Here is a 27241-nt window from a genome sequence, read left to right as displayed (position 1 = left end):
TGTTTTTGCTATATTGCAGGGCTCGAGACGTTTCCGACTATAGAAGTGGTATCAGACCAAAATAAAAAAATAAAAAATTATTCACAAGTCATGCCAACTCTCAAAAAACATATTTATCTATATCTTTAATCCCTTTTTAAATTGCGTGGTATACAGATTTAAGAAAGGCGAGTCCTCAATGTTCAATCAAATTCAATGTTTATATTGAATTTCTTATGCAACAATTTCATTTTAGAGATTAAGTGACAATCCAGGTAGTGAGCATTGCAATGTTAATTTGATTTGTGAAAACACCATTACTTGTCAAGTGTTGTGTTAGCAAACAGTAAGGTGCTTTGGAACCATGACAATAATTTGTAAGTACTTTTGCACTCGAACGTACTCTAGTATTGTATCAAACAGGTGGCAAATGTTCCCTCATTATAGTATGCAGCTCCTCATATGAGCTAGGGTTCTTTGGGATATCAAGATACAATTTGTAAGTGCTTTGCTACTGGAATATACTCTAATTTGTTGTCAAATAGGTTTCAAATGTTTTCTTTTATACCTAGCCTAGTCCATTGGTCACAGACACACAGATTCGCCGATTTAGGCAGTGTGTAGATACTCATCTTGGTGTAGATCCGTCGATTTAACCAGCACATTGATAAATTGAAATTCATAATTTTTAAACAATATCAAATGCAAATTTGCCGATTTAGGCAGCATTAGTGCAGATTTGCCAATTTAGGCAGCACGTCTTACTAGTGTAGATTCGCCGATTTAGGCAACACCGATCACACAATCATGCAGCAGTGGCTGGCCACCACTACAACTAGTATGATTTTGTTGCCCGGGTATAGAAAATGAAAGATATTTTGGATTTGGATTTGGATTGGGAATTGGTATATGTCGATGCTTTTCTGTCATGATAGTATTTATGAAATTGGATTTGAGATTGATGGGAAATGATTATTGAATGATGAGTGTGACCAATGATATCCTGATTCATCGGGGTATGACATATAATGCTTATTCTAGTGGTATGGGACACTAGAATAGGTAGTATGTGGATGAAGACAAGCATAAGCAATGTTGTTTAGTTTCATTATATGCTATTTTTTTTTACACCAATTTCTAATCACTGTTTCTTACAAGTATCGTTTGCAGATTTCTTATCTTTGCAACTGAGGACAGTTGCTTTCCAACGGAGAGGTATGTTATAGAATTGACATTTTATTATTTATTGTAGCCGACAGGTGGAAAAGGCTTGACAGAGCTAAGCTATTGCAAAGAATACCATATTTTATGTACATTTTATTATTCAAGTGATCTTTATGAGCTTTGGCCATTTATGACCGGCTGGCCAGTTTGTAACCAATTTGACCATTCAAGAAATCTATATAACAAATACGTGCAAGAGGGAAATGGTCACTCTTTCACGGGGGGAGATTGCACCCAGTGTCTGCGTTGCTCTTCTCATCTCTCCTCTCTTCTCTCTCGCCGTGCCAGGCGTAGCACTCAGCTCTAGGAGGTGCGCCTACACGTGCGTTGTCTTGCTCTTTGTCTCTCCCTGTTCGTGTATAGCTTGGATTATGCGCTGTGTGATTCAAGGTATGCATATTTGTTCGTTTCATGGCTTGTACTATATTGTTTTTGCTATATTGCAGGGCTCAAGAAGTTTCAGTCTGTAGCAAGGTCATATCATGGGGTTCTAAGCAATATTTAGAGGGGTCTACCGGGTTTCTTTCTTTTGTACAACTTTGATGATGTGGCACTCTTAAAAGGCCCAAAAATGAGTTCAAATTTTTCCTAATGTGGGGCTACAGTGATGATGTGGTAGGCCCATAGGGGCCCCGTTCCCATGCACTATAAGGGCCCAAAACTTTTTTTGAAGGGAAGGTCTCTCCCCACTAGCGACCTAGCTATTGCCAAGGGAGGGAGAAGGTGAGTTTGAAGGTGAGATGGACAATGAGTTCATAAGGGTTGAGTTCAAGTGGTTGTGTGTGTGTGTGTGTGTGTGTGTGTGTGTGTGTGTGTGAGAGAGAGAGAGAGAGAGAGAGAGAGAGAGAGAGAGAGAGAGAGAGAGAGAGAGAGAGAGAGAGAGAGAGAGAGAGAGAGAGAGAGAGAGAGAGAGAGATGAAATGTAATGCTAAAATGCCAAGAGGCACTAGCAACCTTGCTAGTGCTCCCCCCGACTCACAAAAGAGAGAAAATGGAGAGGGGTCCAGCAAGAGGGAACTACCCTTCAAAAAATTCCAAATAGAGCGCCAAGTGGACCAATCAAAAGGAAAATTTTAAAGTTGTAGTAGCCCCCTTATAAAAGGGATTTTTCAGTCATTTTAAGGGCTTTTTGAGCTGTTTTGAGGCCTACATAGAGAGAGTTTTTGCTAGATGTGTGCCTATCAAACCCTTGCGTGTTTTTTCATGAGTATATCCATAATGATGGCCTTAAAAGATTTGTAAATGTTCTTTTGAAGTAAGATCAAGCCATTATTGCTACCCAGTTTGGTGTCACTTTTCCCTTTCCCCTTGTCTTTATCCTACTCTTGTGGTGTTCCGCAGTGTCGGCAATGTGGATGTGTGTGCCCCTCTGAACCGGTGGTGTTTTTTGTAAGAGAGTGAGATTGAGTGGTTGTGTGTGTGTAAGAAACAAGTTGTGATAGTGGGTGTGTGAAGTGTGGTAATCTTGCGAGGTGTGTGAACATTGAGACATATGCAGACGGTGGTCTGCTAGTGTGAATTGTATCTTTTAAAGGTGTTTTTGAGAGGACATGGGTGTTGTGAATGCCCTGAGCTATAGAGATGCCTTGTATTGCATGTTGGGTGTGTTTCCCCACTCCTCCTCTCCATTTTTTGGTGCCCCCGCTAAGGAGCACATTGATTGTTCCTAGGTAGATGAGAAGGCGTTGTTTTTTGCATTGATAAGAATGGCAATGCAAAGTTAAGGGCCATATGGGTCCATGGCTATGGGCCATTTATGGGCATCCATGGACATACATACATACACATTCACATGCATGCCCATGCACATGCATACATACACATACATACCTTAGACTTAGGAATTGATTTATTAACTCTAGCATGAAAATTAATTGTCTAGAGTGAGCTTAGCTTATTTAAGTTTAAATCTGAAAGTTGATATTAAAAGACAAGCTTGAGGATGACAAGCTTAAATGCACACACCCACTATATTTAGTAGTTTTCAGAGCAGGTAGCTATTTTATGGAAATTTAGGACAGGGTAGATTTAGACGAGACAGTCGCGTCTAGGTGGGTACAAGAACCTCAAAACTTAGTTTAATTGGAAAAAAGTGACAAAAAAGTAACATTTTTTTATTTTTGGAAAGCTTATATCAATTAGTCATCATAGGTGAAAATTTGCTAATAATAGAAACTTTCTATTTATGACCAAAATGTCCTGATATTAATCCTTTACATGGGAATCCCCTCTCCAAGGGTGGTAGAGACCTTACACCAGGGAAGCGAATTATGAAGTGGGTGTAAGAGCTACATGTGTTCAAGTTTGAGTTCAAGATGGACCATACCAACCTGTCTCACTTAGCCGATGTTTTGCTCAATAAGGGTGTTGATTTGCCAGTTTATCCAAGGGTGGTGCGAGATGAAGTTAAAGAGGAGCCACACCTTGAGAATGATTTTATCATGTGGTTTGATGGAGCATATCAAAGAGTAGTGTCGAAGGCAGGAGGTGGTGTGGTGATATAGGACCCGCAGGGCAAAGTTATATCTTACGATATGGCGTATGTCCACACCAACAATGAAGCAAACCACCTCACTTTGCATTTGGGTCTGAAGCAGTGCATGGAGTTTGGTATTTTGAAGCTAGTGGTGAAAGGCGATGCATTTCTAGTCATCAAGCAAATCTTAGGCCAATGGTAGGTAAAGCGAGATTCAATAAAGCATTGGTTTTTTTCCATTAAAAGCTGTTAAAGTTCTTTGAAGCGGTCCAATTCAAGCATGTCAACAAAAGAGATCAGAACCAAGAGGCAGACTAGCTAGCAACTAGCAGAGTACACGTGCATGTTTCAAGTTTGTATGTGGCACAACCACTTATACAGGGAGGGAGACTCTAAAGAAGATAGAGAATTTTCTGAGCACAGGGCATTCCTAAAGGGTTTATCAAAGCTACAGAGGAGAAGGGTTCTGCAAAATTCCCGCAACTTTGTGTTGGTAGGTGAAGATCTAATGACGTATGGACGAGACTGAGTGTTGAGGAGAGTGATGTACAAGAGATTGGCACGGTGGAGCAATGTCATGAAGGGAATGGACATCAGGGTAAAGACTAAGTGTTGTTTCAAGTTCTTAGAGTAGGTTTTTTGTGGCCTTCCATAGTACAGGATGTACATTATTGGTGCAAGACCTATCACCAATGCTAGACCATGGATAAATGATGGCTCGTAGTCGAGTTGCAGGGGAGTATCACTACACACAATTCTTTTGAGAAGTGGGGTTTGGATGCCATCGATCCACTCCCTAAGTCGGTGAGTGGTAAGAATTACATCGTGGTAGACTAACTTACCACCAAGAGGGTTTAGGCCAAAGCAGTTAAGGATGTAAATGCACATTTAGTGGCCCAATTTGTCTTTTGAAGTGCCATGGGTGCTCGTTTTTTATAGGGGTTAGGGGTTTAGAAGTAAGCTAATTTGTGCATTGGTCAAGAAGTTGGGCATTCAGCATCAATTTTCTTTGCCATATCACCCTCAGTGCAATGATCTAGTGGAGAGTGCCAATGGGCATATCATTAAGATGTTGATAAAGTATGTGTATAAGCAGGAGGCAAAGTGGGAAGTGAACCTTGAGAAGTGTCTATGTGTGTACAGGACATCTTACAAAGTGGCTACAAACTTCACCCATTTGAGCTAGTCTATGGTAAGGAGGCACAGTTGCCAGTGTATGCACAGTTAGGAGCTTTAAAGGGTATGTGGTGAATCAATGCCACTTAGCAGGAGGTTTTACACGATCAGATTGTGAGTCTTGAAGCCTTGCAAATGAACAGGGAGGCAACATCGGATTACTATGTGAAGCAGCAGGAGAAGCGGGTTGCAAAGTTTAATTAAAACCTACCAGACAAGAAGACATAGGAAGGAGACCTGGTGATGAAGTATGAGATCTACCTGGACTTCACTTTTCTAGAAGAATTGGATGGGTCCTTACAATGTGCAAAAGGCCTATCCTAATGGGACCTATCAGTTGGTCAGAGCAAATGGTAAGCTTCTTAGGCACAAGGTGAATGGTGTGTATCTCAAGTTGTACTTTGACAGAAGTCTAGTGTCTGATGTGCATCAGGTTGTAGCCAAAGGGGGTGGGAAACCCACTTGAAAGAGATGAAGTGCGGTGGAGATGGAGCTTGTACATATCCTGTACATATGGTTGTGTTTTTTGAGTGTCTTTTGCTGTCAAATTGGTGTTGCTGTCTTTTAAGTTCAGCAAGCATGTGTGTGGTTCAACATAAATGTTTCGCAAGGGGTTAGACAATGATGGTGTAGCCAAAGTTGGTCACTACTATGAGCAGTGTAAAGCAATGCTATGGGTAGGTACATGCGCATGGCAGAGTGTTGGAGCACGTATAAAGGCCCTGGGTAGGCATGGAGATCAAAGATTGTGTGTTTAATGTGGTTTTAAAGGTTATAATAAAGACTCCAAAATGGGCCAATCAAGATGACATATCCAAGTGGTTGTTTAGCTTATTCTTCGGTGCCACAAAAGTTGTAACATTTAATGCACTAGTAGCTTGTGTGTAGCGGAAAATGATATCTTAGTGAGCATTTCATTAAGAACAAGTTCCTAATGAGCATAGAGAGAGTACTTAGTTTGAGAAATAAACATAGCAATTTACACCTATCTAGTTTGGCATAGACAATACTTGAAAAGAGAGAGAAATAGAACAATTGACAACAATTGAGGGCCGGATTTACAAGGATTCGGTCCCCCTCCAAAAAGGATTTGTATTATAGCTTCTCCCATCAAATGAGACTTTTGTACAATACAATCTTTGTGTTCCTTGACAAAACTTGTTGGTGCAATGAAGATGGAAGCTTCATGCACCAAATTATGCTTGAAAAACACACCTAGTGGGTCTATCCTCGGTCCTAAGAACTCACACACCTTCAAAGATGGTGAGAGCTAGCACGGAATGAGGGAAGATTGAGAGGAAGAAGATGTATCTTATGAGAAAGAAGTATTCTCCTCACATAATCACTCTAATAGCATAGCTTAGCTTAGTAATTAGCATGGTAGAGGAGATGAGCATGCCATTGAAGCTTGGCTCTTGGTTGGATTTTCATTCCATAGCCAAGAGTTATTGGTGTAGGCCTCTACTTCTCTATGCTTGGAGAAAGAGATGGAGTTCTTTCTCAACACATGAGTTGTGTCTGTGTGTGTGTGTGTGTAGAAAAAATTAGATAGACTAAAATGCCAACCTCTCTCTCTCTCTCTCTCTCTCTCTCTCTCTCTCTCTCTCTCTCTCTCTCTCTCTCTCTCTCTCTCTCTCTCTCTCTCTCTCTCTCTCTCTCTCCCTCCTCCCAATTACTCTTGTTGGCTTCCCATTGGCTCTTGCAGCTTAGCCAGTAACAATTTAGAAGCATAATTGATAGCCTTGTGACATGTGTCCCCCTTTTCCCTTTTTTGAGAGCTTTAGGTAATTAAAATAATTTATTTAAACTCTCATTGGACCTTTTAGTCTTCTAGCCAATAGGAATCAAGCAAGCTATTGGGCTGTTGGATGCTCATTGGACCCCTTGGTAGACTGTCTAACAGTCTTCTAGGGATCTTAATTTCTATTGGTTCTTTTATCAAGCATTTTTAAATTGATTAGACTAATTTTATTATAGCCTTATTTTCATTGGTTCACCTCTATGACCATCCAATAGGATTTCAGGGGAGATTGGGGCAACTGGGCTAGGAGCCTGCCATGTGACCATTATTCCCTTTGTGTAAAGGGGGAGCTTGGGAGTGTGTGTGTATGTGTTTGTGTGTGTTTCTCTCTCTTTCCCTACCATTAGGGCTTGCCCCCTACTTCCTAGGGATGTGGGAAGACTTTTTAGTCTTCCCATAACCATCCAATTATCCCTACTTTTGGCCATTGGACAATTTAATTGAATTTAGTAACTTTAGCCTATTGAATCTTAATGGAGATGACCCTTAGGTCTTTTAAGCTCCATTGATGCACATTGCTCTTTTGCAAACTGTCCCCCTTTGGATCCCTATTTTCCCTCCTTTGAATCCCTGTTGAGATCGGTATGGCAGTCTTACTAATATTTTAGTTTTTACTCCCTTGGTACCTCCCCATATTAAATGATCAGTTTAACTTGAGAAAATCATTTGTGAGAATTAGATATTAGTTTTTATGACATTACCTCTCTCTTGAAATCATAGTCATCCTCGACTATGATTTGTGAGAATTAGATATTAGTTTTTATGACATTACCTCTCTCTTGAAATCATAGTCGTCCTCGACTATGAGGTAGAGAAGATAAATCCTAGTCATTAGTCCGTTTGCTAGCGGGTAGAGGATGCCTATTTTACCCTACGACACTGTTCTAGAATGGATGACTAGTCCTTTGATGCTTGAGAGCCTTAGCTGCCGCAAGCATGTCTGCACATTATTCCGTATCAATCTTATCAATCTTCCATAGTAGAGTGACAAGCTCTACTTGGTGTTCAGGAGACGTCATCTCCAGAAACATGATCCTAAGCATGCATACTTATTAACATTTGTGCACAATAAAGAAAAAGAGAGTCTTATAAGACAAAAAATTTGTTCATTTATACATATTTACATTTTCATACTCTAGGGAATCATTGTAAGCATTGTAAGCATTATATGCCTTGAATCCATCTAGCATCTTCAAAAGGATAATTTTTAAACTTGATAAGATATGATCAGATAGTCTTACCGCCTCTCAATACCTTGTCTTCATGTCGGAGAATGGACTCGAGTTGCAACACCTCTTCTTGGTCCTCAATCTCTGGTGGGTCTTCAATGGTTGCTTCTTGAGGTGGCTCTCCTTTGTAAGGCTTTAGTAGGATCATGTGGAATGCATTATGTATGAGCCAATGGTTGGGCAACTTGAGTTGATAGGCCATCTCATTTATTGGCATAAGAATTTGAAAGGGAGCATAGTACCTTTTTGCTAGCTTAGCATAGTACTTTTGGTGTCCCGTAGGATTCTTGCCCGTCGTGTACCTTAATCAAGACTTGGAAAACTTAAGCAATACCCAATCATTTTGTTTAAAGGCTAGGGCTCTTTTGTGCTTATCAGCAGTAGCCTTTTGCCTCTGCGAAGAGATGGATATAGCATCCTTAATATTTTGGAAAGATTCTTGCAGGTCTTGGCTATATTCATCTACAGCGAAGATCTTCCCATGTACCTTGAGTAGCAGGGGACTTTTTGATCTTCCCTCCATCACCTTTTCCTGTACAATGTTATTGTAAGCATACTCCACTAAAGGTAAGTACTTCTACCATTGGGATTTTTGATCTACTTTTGTGACATAAGCTTTTAGTAGATCAAGAATTGTTAGGTTAGCTATTTCACTTTGGCCATCCATTTGAGGATGATGGGCCAAATAGAAGTTTAGCCTTGAACCTAAATTCTCAAAGAGACGCTTCCAAAAATTACTGGTCATTCTAGGATCTCTATCCGACACTATGGACATTGGCAAGCCATAGTACTTGAAGATTTGTGATATAAAGAGGGTTGCCATTTAATGGGCCTTGATAGTCTTTTTGACAGGTATGAAATATGCTTTTTAGCTAAACCTGTCTACTATTGTCCATATTCATGTATTCCCTATTCCCATGGATGAACTTGGGAAATCCAAACATAAAATCCATGGATATGCTCTCCCATGGTGAATTAGGGATTGGCAAAGGTTGAAGCAATCCAGGTTGCTTCCCTCTATCAAACTTTGTCTTTTGGCATACCACACATTTTGAAACATACTCTTGTATGTTTGCTTTCATGGTAGGCCAATAGAAGTATGTTTCTATCCCTTTTAGGGTAGATTGAATCCCTCTATGCCCCACATAAGGAGGAGCATGAGATTCATACATTACTTTCTCACACCATAGAGAAGATAACCGTAACCATCTTGTAAGGTAAATGGTTCTTCCTTCTTACCTAGTGCAAGAGCTGAAATCACATCTTTAAAATTGGGATCGATATCGTACTCATCTATCATAGAAGATAGATCATTGTGAGTTGCTATGGATACCGCATTCACTCTTGGTCGTCTTGAGAGTGCATCGGCTACTTGATTATGCTTGCGAGCAATATAAAAATGGAATTGCAAAAGGAAATTTTCCCACCTCATTTTATTTTTTGGAGAGCTTGGTTTGTATCATGAAGTGCTTAAGGCTTTGGTGATCCGTTTGCAGAATAAAAGGAGCCCCCAATAAATAGTTCTTCCGCGATTCTAGAGAATGTAGAATTGCTAAGAGTTCCTTCTCATATATACCTAGAGCTTGCTCAACAGGGTCGAGCCTTTGACTTTCGTCGGCTATGGCGTTCCCTTCTTGGAGAAAAACAGCTCCAAGGAAATTACCACAGGCATTGCATTGGACCTCGAATGGCTTTAAGAGATCCGATAGTGTAAGCACAGGTTGAGAGATAAGCTTCTCTTTAAGATTTTTGAAAGCATTGTTCTCCTTGGTGAACCATATATACCTAACGTTTTTCTTTGTTAGGTCATGTAATGGTCCCGAGATTTGTGAGAACTTTTTTGTGAAGCATCTATAGTATGCACACATACCTATAAAGATTCTTAGTTCATGCAGATTCCTTGGATTAGGCCATCCTTTTATTACCTCTAGCTTTGAAGGATCCATTTGGATGCCATCTTGAGAGATAATGTGACCTAAATACTGAATCTCTTGTAAGAAAAAATCACTTTTCTTTCGATTAATAAAAAGTTTATTCTCTCATAAAACTTGAAAATATACCTAGAGGTGTTGCTTGCGTTCGTCTAATGAATTAGAGTAGATGATTATATCATCAAAAAACACTCCATTAAAATTTCGGTGAGGCCTCAATAGCTTCTTCATCAAGCGGTTAAATGTGGCTGGTGCATTGGTCAAGCCAAAAGGCATAACAATGTACTCATTAAGACCAAACATAGTGCAAAATGCGGTCTTTACAATGTCTTGATCAGCTATCCTTATTTGATGGTAGCCTTTTTTTAGGTCAATCCTACTGAAGTAGGTCAACCCTTGTAGCTTATCAAATAGGTCTTCTACCCGTGGAATGAGAAACCTATTCTTGATAGTGATTGTATTTAGTGCTTATAGTAGACACACATATGATATGTGCCATCTTTCTTTTTCACTAATAACACTGGTGAACAAAATGGAGATGAGCTAGGCCTAACCATGCCTTTCTCAATCAACTCATGCACTTGCTACATAATCTCCTCTTGTTCAGCTTGAGAAACTTGATAAGGAGGTTTATTAGGCAATGAGCTTCCTGGAAGAAGTTCAATGGCATGGTCTTCATCCCCTTGTTTGGGAGGTAGCTCACAAGGAATGTTGTCAATAAAAACCTCTTGGAATTCCTTGAGGAAATTGGATAACTCTAATTCCTTTTGATTTCTTATATCTTATTTTGCTAAAACATTAGGTTCATTTTGAGAATCTTTAACAAAAATAATGTACACAAAAATAGAGCTCTTTATTGACTTATTGAAAGCTTGCTTATGTACAATGGGTATGGTGCTACCCAGATCCTTAGCATCTATGTACATATCTTTTTCCCTATACCTAAAATAGATTTTTCTTTTAGGGAATTTAACATTGGCAGCCATGTGATCAAACCATGGTGCCCCTAGGATTACATCCTCATGTTTGAGAGGAGAGATGAAGAAATCCTCCTTGTCCACATAACTTTGGACATGAAGCCTCAATTTCACAATTAAGGGAGTGATTGAGGCTTCTTGTCCCTTGAAATCACCTTTGACAGGTAGGACATCTCCCATCTCATAGGCTTGCATGCCTAGCTTGGTGGCCATATGAAATTGTGAGTAGAACCAAAGTCAAAGAGAATTAAAGCATCATGTTCTCTTACCTTTCCCCAAGCATGACATAGAGGAGATAATTTGTGATGAGCATCCTCTTCTTGAATTTTGACCAAGGTAGCTCTAGGAGGCTCATTATGTGTATTCTTGTGGGGGTAAGCATGATAGGCATGCCCTCACTCCCCGCACTTAAAACAACGATTATCTTTTCAATAACACTCTAGCTCTTCAGGAGAGTTTATTTTTGCCTTTATAAACTCACTTCTCCTTACCTTTGGGAGACTTTTGGACGTTGTCCTTGTTCTTCATGGGCTTAAGATTTCTCTTAGCCCCTTGTTGAGAGTTTATTCTTGAAGCCACCATGGTATGGTGTATGATTGCAAATATGGTGCAAGGCCTTTGGGAGTTAACATACTCCACCATATCCTCAAATAAACCCACACAAAATGGTTGTTTTGCTCTCCAAAATCCATCTTTTTGTAGACAGTGGCTTTGAAATGTAAATCCCAAAACTTATCTACATATTTGTGAATAGATTCATAGGGAGAGAGCTTCAAGCTTCACCATTCAGTGAGTACTTTGTCTTTGGCATCGCTAGCCAAAAACTGCTTCATGATGGAAGCTCTTAAAGCTTTCCATGTTCGTGGAGCTTCACCATGTGCTCGCAGGCTAGACCACCATTGCTTGGTGGATTTTTGAAAATGCATAGCTACATGACTCCATGAAGCCCTCATCTCCAAACACCGCATCGAATTGTTGGATAAAGGCGAAGACTTTGTCCGTAGCACCAAAGGTGCCATCGTAGGTAAGGAAAGAGATGTTCTTTCCTCCCTCTTTGAACTTTTTGAGCTTGGTCGACCTTTTCTAAGCGGCATAGGATTTCCTAAGGCCTCTTCTCTTGGGTGGTTTGAGAGCTTCACTATCACTTTCTTCAGAAGAGGAAGAGGATGAGGAGGATGGAGAAGAGGGTGACCTCTTACTTGCCTTTTTCTTCCTTTATTCCTCTTTTTTTGCACCATCACTTTCTTCAAAAGAGGAAGAGAATGAGGAAGATGGAGAAGAGGGTGACCTCTTTCTCGCCTTTTTCTTCTCTTGTTTTCTCTCTTCCCTCTTTGAATTATGGTGAAGAGCAGTATGCGATGATCTTCTCCATTAAGGGGGTTTTGGAGAGCGTTTTGCCCACTTTTTTGTGGAGCCATCTCCACCAAGGTGGGAGGAGACTCACTTCTTTCTCGTTCTTTCGGTGGGGGCTCTACCGTTGAAACTTGGGTTCTCCTTTGAGAAGGAGATGCCTCATCTAGTAGTAAGTTTTTGAGCCCTTCGTACAGATCCTCCTCTTCTTCCCTTATCGGAAAGAGTCCTATTTTGGCAGTCTCACCTTGGAGGGATGGATTGCCCAAGACTTGTTGAAGCCTAGAAACAAGATAGTTTACAAGCATAGGGGCATCATTAGTTGCTCTTTCATTAGCAAAATCAAAGCTATCAACATTCATTTCAATATCTTTTCCCTTGTCATCTATACTAGAAAATTTTAGATGTAAATTTTTACTTGTAACTTGCCACTTCAAGCCCTAGTTGCTACTCCTCTTTACCTTCAAAGATAAGCACTCAAACATCTACACCCGTGGCTTAAATATTATTAATTGCAAAGAATAGAAGAGAGGGTTTCACAGAGCCAAGTCAGCACCGGTTCTTGTCAAGCTTCTAATAGCTCAATAATGGTTAAGCCATAGGCAAGCCCTGTAGGACTCCATTATTAAGACCATAGTTCTCAACGGTATCCCCGTTAACTGCATAAAGTAGGCGTGCTTCAAGGATGAAAAATCCCTATTCTACATAATCTATTGCAATTAATAATACCAACCATTTGTAGCAAGCTTGAGGACCTCTCTTCTTGAGCAAGAAAAGAGAAACCAATAGCTCTGGTACCAATGTAACATTTAATGCACTAGTAACTTGTGTGTAGCGGAAAATGATTAAATAGTGAGCATTTCATTAAGAACAAGTTCCTAATGAGCATAGAGAGAGTACTTAGTTTGAGAACATAGCAATTTACACCTAGCTAGTTTGGCAAAGACAATACTTGAAAACGGAGAGAAATAGAACAATTGACAACAATTGAGGACCAGATTTACATGGAGCCGGGTCCCCCCTCTAAAAAAGCTTTGTACTATAGTTTCTCCCATCAAATGAGACTTTTGTACAATACAATATTTGTGTTCCTTGACAAAACTTGTTGGTGCAATGAAGATGGAAGCTTCATGCACCAAATTATGCTTGAAAAACACACCTAGTGGGCCTAGCCTCAGTCCCAAGACCTCACACACCGTCAAAGATGGTGAGAGCTAGCACGGAATGAGGGAAGACTGAGAGGAAGAAGATGTATCTTATGAGAAAGAAGTATTCTCCTCACATAATCACTCTAATAGCATAACTTAGCTTGGTAATTAGCATGGTATAGGAGATGAGCATGCCATTGAAGCTTGGCTCTTGGTTGGATTTGCATTCCATAGCCAAGAGTTATTGGTGTAGGCCTCTACTTCTCAATGCTTGGAGAAAGAGATGGAGATCTTTCTCAACACATGAGTTGTGTGTGTGTGTGTGTGTGTGTGTGTGTGTGTGTAGCAAAAATTAGATAGACTAAAATGCCAACCTCTCTCTCTCTTGGTCGACCCCTACTCCCAATTACTCTTGTTGGCTTCCCCATTGGCTCCTGCAAAGCTTAGCCAATAACAGTTTAGAAGCTGTTAGTGGCTGGACACACTCAACGGAGGATGATTTCCCGGTGGGATACTAATTTCCTTTGTGATCATTCCTTAATTGTTGATAAGAAACCGTCATTTCACCTTTGTAAATAGTGGGGCTTGCAGAAGCTTCCAAATTGTATCCCATTTTTGACATTTAGACTTAGTAAATGGTTAAATTGGAACACTAGGGTTTGAGATTGTAAGGTATTTATACCGCTTTTGACCTTAATGCAAAGAACCTTTTGTCATTTTCATAAGTTTGTCTGTGTGAGTTGAGCGTACTGTGTGTAAGAGAGAGAGTGAGAGTTTAGAGCTTTGCTACGTGCGCTCTGGTGATCCGTTTGAAGAACCGAGATGTGCAGCTCCTTGCCGCCGAAGAGAGCTACACGCCAAGCTCATCACTGTGCGCGTACGGCCCGTTTCTGCATGATAGACCCACGAGCCTTATCTAGGCTTTTGGTGAGTTTCTGGTGTCTGTTTTCTTATTGCAGCATATTCACGCGTCCGAATCAAGATAAGCTACGCATTAGGCATGTTAGTTTCAAAAAACGTCGACCTATAAATTTTGACCAGACATCCTACGCGATTCTGCATGGGTGTTTAGGGTTTGGATTTTGGTTCACGGACCTTAGGGAGAGCGACCTATTGTTGTTAATAGGATTTCCCTCAAGTTCCGTAGCATTTCGAGAACGTTTGATGGGTATTTGGCTCTTGAAAGTGTTGTAGGAAATCTCCTCTTGTGTACTCTTGAAGGCTGTAACTTAAACATTGGGTAGAGACCTCTGTAGGAAGTAGTCAATAGTCGATCAAGTGTAGGTTGACACCCTATGCTTGCTTTTATGCGCCTACGGGTCGAGCTTCGTCCTTAGCTGACAAATCTTGTTAGGTGAGTTCTCGCTGTGCTGATGTCCGTCGTGGCGTATCCGCCAACATTGGTGCCATTGCCAGGGACGAAAACCCTAGGTAGGTGACCGAGACTAGTCCTTGAGGATAGGGATTCTCTAGCTTTCCAGAGTCTTATTTTACATTTAGATAGGATAAGAGGGTGGTGGACTCTCTAGGTCTTAGGAGGAGTCTAGGGAGCATATGCCTGGCATAGATCTTTCGACATAGGTATTTTTAGGTATTAGTTAAGTTGTGGTGTAGAGAGTAGGAGTTAGGGTGGTAGATGCGGTGTTAGGTGAGCTTGAGAGTCCGTGCGAGGCCAGGAAGCAACCGAAGCACTAAAAATCACCATTTCACATGATGAGTAGGAGTAGGGTAAGTAGGATATCATGATTGCTGATCTAGAGCATCTTATGAATGTCTTATTTGCTGATAACCTCATCAGAAAGTAGAAAACGCTAAGTAGGAAAGAACGAAAACTTGTGTTTGGAAGCTTTTTTGGAGTCCAAATTTTTCTAGGAGTATTGTGGAGAGGTATACAGAGCATAGGGAGTACTTCTGTCAGAAAAAATTTAAATTTTAAGACAGTAGACATCCTACACGTAGCATGTCTCCAGGGGGTTTTGGCAGGGAATTTGGGGAAACTGAGGTCACCTGTGTGTTCAGAGGGTGGGTTTCACCCTAGTAACATATAGACTTGAGTGTTTGTCCCTTATTGGATTGCCCAAAAGCTAAAAGGCGGACTCAGAAAACGTAAAAGTTCAAAAAAGGTTGAAATTGAGAGAAATTTGCATATTTTTGCACTTGTAAGGCATATTGGCACTTGCTGAGAGCATAGGGAAGGCAAAGTAGCACTTTAGTATGAGAAAAGGAGCAGTAGACATCCTACGCGTAGGATGTCTACAAGGTGTTCTGCTGAGAATTTTGAAAATCTGAGTTGACTAGTGTGTTTAGAAGGTAGCAATTACCTTATATTCACATGGAGGGGGGAACTTGACCATATCTTGACAGGATAAGGCCAAAAGAAAGGATTGCCACACATCCTACCCAAATTGTGCCAAGGCATTATTTTAAGACCAAAACCATAGGATGTCTTCATGAGCATGATCTACATGATTTATTGAGTGCATGAGAAAGGTTTCATCTCAATTGGGTGGGTTTTAAGCAGACTTTAGCATTTTTGACTGAAAAGGGCTAGAATAGCTAAATTTGGGGTCTTTTGAAATCCAAACTAAAATCTTAGCATAGCATTGGGTTGCTGACATCAAGGGGAAGCTGTGGCTCAAGTTTGGAGTCAAACAGAGCACTTATACATCCTACGTGTAGGATGTGTTCACAATGATTTAGCACTCCAAATCCAGCTGTGAGCATACCAGAGGGATCAGCACCTTAAGAGGAGTCTGTAAGTCTGAATTTGGAGCAATTTTGAGCAGTTAGACATGCTACGTGTAGTATGTCTAAGGCATGATATTGAAGTCAATCTGACTGTGGACATAGAGTGATGTTCCAATTGACTTAAGAGTTCCAGAACTTCTTTTAGAAGTAAAATTGGACCTTGTTTGACCTTTTGACGGAGCAAAGACGGAATTAAGACTTTACCTCTAAACTGACAAACACTCGGGTAAAGTACAGTTCTAGATTAGAAGACCTAATCAAGAATCTGATGTATAAAGACCCTACCTCAAAGCTTCAAGAAGGGATCAGAGAATTGGACAAGCTTCAACTAAACACTAGGCCATTACCTTTAAACAAGGTTGGATAATATTGCGAGGGAGAAGATGGAAATACCACACTACCAATAGAATTTCAAGGAGTAGTATCCAAAGCTATTCTTGACAGTGGAGCAGGAGTCGCTATTGCCACCGAAATCTGGAAAAAATGGGGAAAACCGGCTTTGAGAGCTACCAGAATGAAATTGCAACTGGCAGATGGGTTCATGGAAAAGCCTCTAGGACTTTTAGAAAAAGTAATTGTCACCGCTTGCGGAATCGAGTATGAGCATACATTTGCAATAGTTGATTTCAACAAAAAGAACAATTACGAGATCATCTTGGGAATACCATTCATGAGACAATTAAAGATGGTCTAGGATTGGGGTTACGACCACATATACCTCAGACGTGGGGAGACTACAACCAAAATATACCTAAAAGACCATAGTTACAAGGATGTGAACCAGACACCAGTGGAAGAGTTTGATTCAGCTACATTGGCAGGGTCTGAACTCCCAGCATGGTTAGGGTAGAAAAAAGAGCTATGGATGTGCGGAGCTTCACATTGTGGGAGCTTAAAAAGAGAGGAATGCATCTTAGAAAGAGCTATTGAGGACAAGGATTACATTCCGGAACCTTTTCCCGAAGATGCCTTAGAACCTCTGGAATGGGAACACATACTAGCAACATTGGATGTCTGTACCATTACAGATAGCCCAACGACAAAATTTTGCGATAAGGATGGCTATGATGTGCTACCGTATTACATGGTGAAACTTATACCAGCAGGAGATGAGTATGTAGATTCACTAGAACAAGAAGAGTTTTATGACTCCTCTGAGAATCTGGAACTAAGTCACGATGCAGATAACGAGTGTTCAGACAGCTCGAGCGAGAGTAGGGAAAAAACTGCAGATATCAGATTTTATGATTTTGCAAATCAACACTCTAGACGTCAGGAACGCTATAGGAAAAAAAGAACAAAAAACAAAATTAGAGAGAACCTGATGCCCACGATAAAAGATAAAACTCACTATCTAATGCTTGTCAAGGCAGAGGATTGTGTAAAAGACCAAATATCAGGAAGATTCTCAAGAGTTCGAAGGGAAAGGACACATGAGAAAAATAAAACAAGCACGGAAGACTAAAACAGAAACAAAATCAAGAAAATCTCAACAATCAAAACAGTAAAAGACAAAAGATCCAGAGTGGACTAAAATGGAGCGTAAAAAGAAATACCAAGAACTAAAACGGTCGTTACGAGAGGTATGGACTACTGAGGGAGAAAGTGACAGTAAGGAGGATCCAGAAAAAGGAAACATGAATGTACCATCTCACTATCGAAAATTCACCATCCAAGATAGAAAAATCATAATGACACCACCAATAAGGGAAAGAATAAACCAGGAATCTTACGATGGGCCGGAAAATGCAAAATGAATAGACCTCGCTGCGCCAGGCAAAGAGCCTCAGCCTGTCTATATAGCAATTGATTTAGAGCCTAAAGAAGAAGAAAGGCTAACACAACTTCTCAAGAAGTATAAAAATGTGTTTGCATGGTCCTACAAAGACCTCAAAGGAGTTGATCCATCGATATGCCAACATACAATTCCTTTGAAATCAGATGCCAAACCTAGCAAACAACATCCTTACACATATAATGACACATTCACTAAATGAATCAAAGAAGAGATTGACAAGCTTATGGATGCTGAATTCATCTATGAAATTGAGCATACAGATTGGGTGTCACCCATTGTGGTTGTCCCCAAAAAGAACGGAAAGCTACGTGTGTGTGTGAACCTCAAAAAAGTGAATGCAGCCACAATAAGGGATAATTATCCCTTGCCGATCACAGAACATGTGCTTGAGAGGGTGGTAGGAAAACGGGCCTATTCCTTTTTAGATGGGTTTTCGGGGTATAACCAATTGGAAATTGCAATAGAGGATCAACACAAAACAGCATTTGCCACAGAGTGGGGAATATATGCGTATAGAGTTATGCCTTTTGGCCTAACCAATGAAAGGTTAATGACTCATGCGTTCAAAGAATACCTGAGAATATTCTTAGAAATATATATGGATGATCTCTGTGTCCACTCTCTTATACGAGAAGAACATATTGACCATTTACAATAGGTATTTGAGAAGTGGAGAACATATCAAATCTGTCTCAACCTGGAAAAGTGCATTTTTATGGTAAGGCAAGGCCGCATCTTAGGACATATTGTCTCAAGAAATGGCATAACCATTGACCTAGACAAAATTAGAGTCATAACAGACTTGCCCAGGTCTACTAATGCCAAACAAGTACAATCCTTCATGGGACACTGCGGATATTATTGAAGATTCATATATATGTATGTGGTCATTGCACAACCACTATATCGCTTATTAGTCAGTTTCGGCTGGACTGAGGAGTGTGAAACTTCATTCCAAAAGCTTAAAGAAAACCTTGTATCAGCACCTGTACTTAAAGCACTAGATTGGGAAAAGATATTCCATTTTCACATTGATGCCTCTGCATATGAAATTGGGAGTATTCTGGCTCAACCTGGAGGAGGAACAATGGATTTTCCAATTTGTTATGCGAGCCGACAGCTAAATAGTGCAGAAAAGAACTACACCACCACTGAAAGAGAGGGATTAGGAATGATTTTATGCTATAAAGAAATTTCGGCATTACTTGCTTACAAACAAATTTGTGTTCTTCACAGATCATCAAGCTCTTTTGTATCTAGTAAATAAACCATGCAATACTGAGAGAATTGTACGGTGGTTTATTATATTGCTAGAGTTTGACTTCACAGTGGTAGTAAAAAAGGATAAAACTCATCTACGGGTGGATCATCTTTCAAGGCTACAAAATGGGGAAGCTCCTGAAGGAGTAGATGATGACATACCTAATGCTTATCTTTTCAATATTGAAATGATACCCAAATGGTCTTAGAAAATTGTTAGCATTCTTTCCTTTGGAGGTAGATTTGATAACAAGGAAGACAGATCCAAAAAACAAACATTTCGACAAACAAAAAAATTTCAATTGATTGCAAGACTACTGTACCATCTAGGCTCGGAACAAATTCTACGATTATGTATAAATCCAGAGGAATTCGAGTGTTATCTTGAAGAAGCCACACATCCAAGATTGTGCATTTCATTGTTCAACAATGAAAACACACCAAAGATTGAAACACTTAGGAGTTTATTGGCCAACTATGTATGCTGACACACATGCTTATGTTAACAATTGTACTATATGTAGTGCCAAACGACCGGTAGATCACGCAACATTGTTTCAAGTAACCATTGCACCTCTATGGAGTCAATATATGATTGATTTCTTAACAACAAGGACATTCCCTGAAAACATAACAAAAGCGCGAAAAAGGGCTATAGAGTTGGAGGCTCGAGACTTTAATTTAATTGGAAATCAACTCTACAAAAGAGAAAAGGACAATCAACTTAGAATCTGTGCAAGTAAAAGTGAATACCTGCTCATTCTAGAACACGCACATGGAGGAATAAGTGGAGGCCATTTTTCAGGCAATAAGACGGCAAAAATTTTCTTAACCACAAGAATATGGTGGCCTACATTGCACATGGATGCTGAGGAGTTTGTAAAGCGTTGTGACGCATGTCAGCGCACTAAGGTGCCGATAAAGAGAGATGAGATGCCACTACGGCCAATGATGGGAGCATGGGCATTTGCAAAATGGTGAATTGATTTTGTGGGGCCTATTTCACCCCCTGCATATCGCACCCATACCCAATATATAATTGTGGCTACGGACTATCTCACAAAATGGGCTGAAGCCAAAGCAACACAAAAAGCAGACGCAAGAACCACTGCACAATTTTTGTATGAGAATGTCTTTGTATGATACGGATTACCAATAGAAATTGTCAGTGATCGAGGAACACATTTTCTTAATGAAGTCATTGAATACCTGTTAGAGGAATTCATGGTCATACATAGAAAATCTGCTCCATATCATCCACAGGCAAATGGACAAGCTGAGGCCACAAATAAAACACTATGCACTGTTTTGACTAAAATTGTATCAGAATCAAGGACAGACTGGGATCAACAATTACACTCAACTTTATGGGCATATAGGGTAGCTTACAAAACATCAATCGAAACCACACCATACAACATGGTATTTGGACTAAATGCTATATTACCCATAGAGTTTTTAGTTCCAACTCTACAAGTAGCGAAACGCTTAGAATGGACAGGCCATGAGCTCTCTTCAAGATTAGATGATTTGAAAAGCTAGATGAACTTCTATTGAGAGCTGTAGCTTCGATCTATGCTAAAAAGAGAAGACAAAAAGAGTTTTCTGACAAGCATGTGCGTACGAAAGAGTTCAAAATAGGTGATTATGTACTTGTTTATACTTTGAAGCAACATGCAAAAAAACTTAAAAAGTGAGGGATGGGACCCTTTGTGATTAGTGACTTATCACAAAGTGGAGCTGTCAAACTTGCTACATTGGCAGGAGAAGAAATGCCAAATTGGATTAGTGGGTGTCGGTTAAAAAAGTATCATTTACCACTAACACAGGATATGCTTCAACAAATCCATCAAGAAAAACAACGGATGAAGGAGAAATAGAGGGTAAGAGAAGAAGCACAAGCAGAAGCAAAAGAACGCATTGCAAAAAGAAGGCTTCTATGACAACAACAACAACAAAGTGGATCACCGTTGCGAATAAATGCTATTTGATTAACGAATTTTGGTGAATACACAGTGGAACCAATAATTGCAGTCAAAGTGGGTAGCAATCAAGTTGAATCGATGGCATTGCTTGATTTTGGAGCTCAAGCAAATCTGATCTCTTGCAAATTATATAATCAGCTCCAGCTCGAAGATCAACTACATCCTACTCAACAAGTGCTGGAAAGCAGTTGCTCAAATTCATTAAGCACATTGGGCTGGACAATATAGCATATACAAGTGCATCAGAATGTTTATCCCCACAAGTTTTATGTGGTTGAGGATGCGAGCACACTACACCAAATGTTATTGGGACAACCATGGCAGAAAGAATATAATGTGCATATAGATTGGAGTTCGAATACAGTCAGAATTCAACAAGCACAAGAACACCAAGTGGTAGCCTTTGCTAGGACAACCCGAAAGAACCCAATAATGGGGCCACAATCAATTGATCAAGAGAAAAATAGATGGGTGCCACTTAACTAGCAAAAGATACCTGCGAAGAATACACAAGAAACAACCAACTGTCTTCAATCAAAAAATGATATACCACAGGCGACAAAGAATAGATCAAAGTCAGCAATAAGCAAACAACAAGTATGGGAACAGAAAGATCTACGTGAACGAGCCTACAAACCACAGTGCACTAGCAGACAGCCTCCGAAAAACCAGGTTAATCAAATACCAAACAGAGTCATCAAACATATATGGATACCGAAGAACATGCTCAATCGCCAAATACATGAGAACTCGTTTGGATCCCCAAGGCGATGCTACAGGAACTCCCTTCAGTACAAGCAAAATCAGTAGCCAGACAAACGACATTGGCAAATCAATCTGTGCGGATGCCGATCAACAGAAAAGCCACCAAGACCAAAAAAGAGGCAATAAACCTACAAACGCATCCAAAACAAAGCTACAAATGGCAAGCAAAAGAGAAAAAGATTACGGCCACATCGACCACGACAATATCGACAGTAGCGGCAACCCAAGCAACTTTTGCAAAGAAGACGATCAAACAAAGAGCTGTAGAGTTACAACTTTTACTTGCAAAGAAAAACTGCCAAACCAACCAAAAACAAATAGGAAACCTCGACGTCGAATGCCCATAAGCATCTTGCTTATTCCCTCCTCTCGCACAACATTAATTTTTCCATGAATTGACTGAGTATGCATCAAATAGGGCCACATTACAAGGCCGCGCATTAGCACAATTTTTAACCTATGCACTGCATATACCCCAAGGCGACACCTTGTCGTCCGGGAGGACTCTGACTTGGAGGGGGGGAGGCATTCTCAATGCGGACCCAATGAAGGCGAAAAGAGAAAAAATGGACATGTTTTTCGACTATTTTGAAGGGTTTTCGTTTGATTGTGACATTTTCTGGACTAACCTAAGTACATAAGCCCTTATATAGTACAAATCTACAAGTATATGGGGCCAAATGCCAAATTAGGCCTCTAGGTGTGTGTATATATGTAAAAATAGCCATTCTTTGGGCAAAATAATGGTAAAACGGAGAAATCCGGCCATAAAAATTGCATGTGAGTGTACATAGTGTTTTGTGGTGATGTTTTTGAGTTATTGTGATTTTTGGGGATTTTTTGGGTTTATTTTGCTTTTTTTAATTTTACTAATTATCGGCAGAAAAACTTCAAAAATACAAAAAGCATGTGAAATACGGTCATAATGAAAAACCAAAAATATGGGGATAATTAGCGACTATAGGAAAACCTATGGTACAATGGGGGTGTAATTATGTGAATGTAGCAGGAGGCGTGTTTTGGCCAGATTTTGACCGAAACGTCAAATTTCTCGGAAACTGGGCAAACGGAGTCCAAATGAGGAACTTTTTGAGCCTAAACCGCATCTCGCAAGAAGTTAGGAGCACATGTCAAATTTCATAGAAAGTGGTCGGGGGATCCCCATTATAAGATTTTTCACTTCACTTAGAGCTCATTTCTACTATTTCCTTCTTGAGAGAGAGCTCTAACCACCTAGAACGAACAGGACTTCCAGTTGCTTCTACGACGCGCACGACCACACGACAGGCTCTAGATATAAGAGGTAGGCTCAACACCTTGAGCTTTTTGCGTATGTTTGATGTTTTATCGCAAAAACCAGTGTAGGGTTCACACGGGGAACTGGCAGTAGGAGACCTACAGGTAGAGGTAGCCACCTAACGGCTAACCCAATAGCAATAAGGCTTCATAGGGGGTTTACCCTAGCATAGGAGACCACTCTTGAATGCACAAAGGTGGCAAAAAACCATTGGGAAAAACCCTGGCACCACAAGCCCTGCAAGAGGCCACCAAGTGGTAAATCGGTGGAAAGTCACCCAAATGCTACCAAAACTCATGGGTAGGAGCATCTCCACATGCTCTACAAGGCTATATAGCCCACATGGCCATAAGGCGACCCGAAGCGGGGCTAAGCTTCATAAACGGCATCGGACACACAAAGCGTCAACTGGCTCGCACGGCCAAATCGGATGTCCGTTTGCCACCAAACTTCACGAGCGGCTTGCCTAGACCATCAACAACCAAGTCCTATTGTGGTAGACCACCACAAGTCATCGATGGCATTCAAATGCAACCATGAGCACTTCCAGAGCGACAAATCGCCAAATGGAGCTACAGTGAAGCCAAAGCCAACAAAAATCATATAGCAAGGTTCCCCAAGGAACCATGAAGCTATGGAGACTAACATCAAGAAATTTCATCGCCGAAAAGCACTCCAAGAGTCAGAAAACGACTCAGAGGATCTGAAAGACAAACAAGGAGTATCTATCTATCTTTTTGACTTTTTGATTGAAATAAGGCTTAAAGGGGACTCAGGGGGGCTAAGGGCATATACTAGTAGCACTTCTTCCAAAAGAATTCCTCAGAAGACATCCTACGCGTAGAATGTCTCAGGGCCTCTTTTGCAAGTCAAACTCAATATCTCACCTCATACACAACTTCTACATAGCTTATACATGCTAGCCATCAAGTTTCATCACATTTGGACAAGAGTTGACCTCATATGCATAAATAAAACGGAAAGTCACAGCATAGAGGCAATAAAGGGTCATAGACCTACCAAAACTAGTCCAAATCACATGAAACTTGCACAATATACTCATTATCACATTGCCAAGCTAACTATGGAGTCAGATATCACAATCTCACAAATCAAATTTCAAGCCAGACCCATCACATTTGGCCCCCAAAACCTCAAAGATACACTTTTCTGAGCCTAAAAACACTAAACATGCTCCTAACGACACCAATGCTTATCCAAATCAAAATCTAAGAACAGGGCCATGTTCTACATGATAAGGGCTACCCACATAACCAAAATCAAGTCATTCTGAGATAAGAGACATACTACGCGTAGGATGTCTCCAGGGTCATATTCACCTTCTGTGCAGGAGTTGACATCATGGGAGTCTTTTACATGGTATAAGAATCCTATATATCAAATTTCAATCCAATTGGATATCATTTGCCCATCCATATAGGACATCCTACCCATTTTGTGAGCCAAAAGCCTAAATCTGCTCAAAATTGCACTTTTTGATGTCCAAACCAAATTCCAAGTACATAGCCATGTTGCACATGTCAAGGGCCACAAGCATGTCAAGTTTCATCAAAATCATACTACGCGTAGGATGTCTAAATGCTTATTTCTTCAGCCAAAAACATAATGTGGGCACATGCATGGCTTCCCTAGTCCCTTTTGAGTTCTTATTTCAATTTTCAAGTCATTTGGGTAGTCAGAACTCAGTTTACCAGCAAATCTATGAAAAAAATTCTAACTTTGGACTACTGAGTGCAACAGGATCCATGGCAGCCACAAAATTGCCTGCAAAGAAGAAGAGGATGGCTATCAAGGACTACTTAGAAGAAGTGGAGCCTTTTGTTATCCTAGAGGGAACCCTGAAGCCCACAAGCACTTGGATTCAAGATGACCTACTAGAAGCCAATGATCTGAGAATCAACCAAGGAGTGTTTAAAGATCCGGAGGGAAATGTAGTGGAGCTACCCATGATCCCTCAAGAACTCAATGAATTTGTCAGGAGCAAAATGGGGGACTACTTTCGAGAAACTGGATCTCCACCATCACTTTGAAGCCTTGCCAGCAGGGATTGATGTTAAAAGAGTGTGGGAATTTGTCAACACAATCAAAGAGAACGGCATAGACAGAGTTACAGATCTGCAAGGCAAGTCTAATAAGATGATTGTCATCATAGAGGAGGTGGTGGCAGTAGCACTTGACCTCTCTAATGCAGGAGACAGTGTGACTAAGAGGCGGGATGACATTAAGGTCTACTCAGAGAAGAAAATAACTATACATTTGAAGATATTGCAAACCCGAAGGTGGCCATCATAAGCCAATTATACAATCAGTACTTCCACATGTGTATCAAGCGGCCATAGAAATACAGGATGCCACCTGGAGCTATTGCCACCACTTTCACTTGGGCGATGCGGAAGAGCCTCCCGAGGGAGATAGACTATACCACTTACATTCACCACACCCTTGTGAGAATGGGGACCCAAAATCCCACTTATATTGTGCCTGGTGAGTTGATAACCAAATTCATCTATGGAGCATTGGATGCCAAGGGAAATTGGCCTCTACCTCCCCCCCAAAATGATTGGCTCAAGCTGAAGGAAGACAAACAAGAAGAGCCTCATAAGGCTCCAAGGGTAGCCACAAGGTTGAAGCACCGTTTAAAGACAGTGCCAGAAGAGCCGCCACAACCCAAGAAGGGGAAGAAAGCAACTCTACAGGTGCCAGTAAAGGAAACAAAGTCACAGAAAGCAGCAAGGCTGGAAAGACTAACGGAGAGTTTCAGAGCTGAGCGGATGCTAAAAGGGGATCTGAGCGAATTATGGAAGCCCTCACTTGAGGCTATGCCTGGATCTTCTTGAAGGACTAAAAGGGATCGCTTTGAAGATTATATAAAGAATTTTGAGATCTTAGATGCTACAGCTAAGAATATCCCAAACATACCTTTTACCGAAGAAGAAGTTGATGATGTGAGACGACAGCTGAAAGAGCAGGAAAATGCAGAAAGAGACAGGAAAACAAAGGCTGATTGGGACTTCAAGAAGAAGCAACCAACCCCACCATCAAGCCGAGAATCCAGCCCTCCACCATCACCACCTCCTCTTAGTCCTCCTCAACCTCTACAGACTGAGGAGTTAATTAAATCTGAGAACCTGCAAGTCTCTAAGAAAGAACAGGACAAAGAGAAAGAGTCTGAACCAGAGGTAGAGAAGCCAGATCCAGAAGCAAAAAACTATAGAATATTCCTTGATCTACTAGCTGCTAGATACTCTTGAGAAGAGGCAGACCATGCAGCTTTTCAGTTGTCTAACACTAGGTCGAAAGAGTATATGTTGAGCCCTCGATTGGTGGAGTTGAAGGAAATGGCAACAGATACAATGGATTTACAGTCACAAGCCAATGATTGGGATGAGGTGATGCAAAGACTCACTGGGCTCAGAGCAAGGTCTATGGCCACTGAGATTGAGTGTGATAATCTTAAAGTAAATGAAGTTCAAATCAAAGCCGAGGTGGACTTGCTGCAAAAGCAGGACCAAGAGAACACACAGAAGCAAACCAAGCTACAAGCTGATCTGGATGCGGCACTAAAAAGATGCCAAGAGCTGGAAAGTCAGACTCAGGCAGCAGACCAAAAGCTTCAAAGAGGGAGATGAGGAGTATAAGAAAATCAGCAAATCACTGACGGATGCAGAGAAAGAAAGGGACAACTTGACACTCCAGCTTGCCGATGAGTCCAAAGAAGTGGAGACTTTGAGGAATGCTAAGAAAAAAGCTGAGCTAGAACATGAGGCCAGCCAGGATGAAGTTATAGAGATGAAAGATCAAATAAAAGTGAAAGATCAAACAATTCAGAGGCTAAGGGCCTCTCTGGGCAGAGTCAGAGCCACGACCTCAACTAGCACTGCTTCAAAGAAGGATATGTATGAAGAACAGATGAAGGAACTCCAAAAGAAGTCGATACTAGAGAAGAGACAAAGGTTGATGCTGGCCAGGGGCTCCCTAGTGATGCAAAGCCATTTGGAGGATGAGAACAAGGCCATGAAAGATGAGCTAGCAGCCTTGAAAAAGAAGATGGACGAGGATCTCAAGAAGATGAAAAC

This window comes from Adiantum capillus-veneris, chromosome 13 (genome assembly GCF_014529385.1).
Source record: "Adiantum capillus-veneris isolate H3 chromosome 13, ASM1452938v2, whole genome shotgun sequence".
Lineage (NCBI taxonomy): Eukaryota > Viridiplantae > Streptophyta > Polypodiopsida > Polypodiales > Pteridaceae > Adiantum > Adiantum capillus-veneris.
This window is presented reverse-complemented; position numbering follows the sequence as displayed.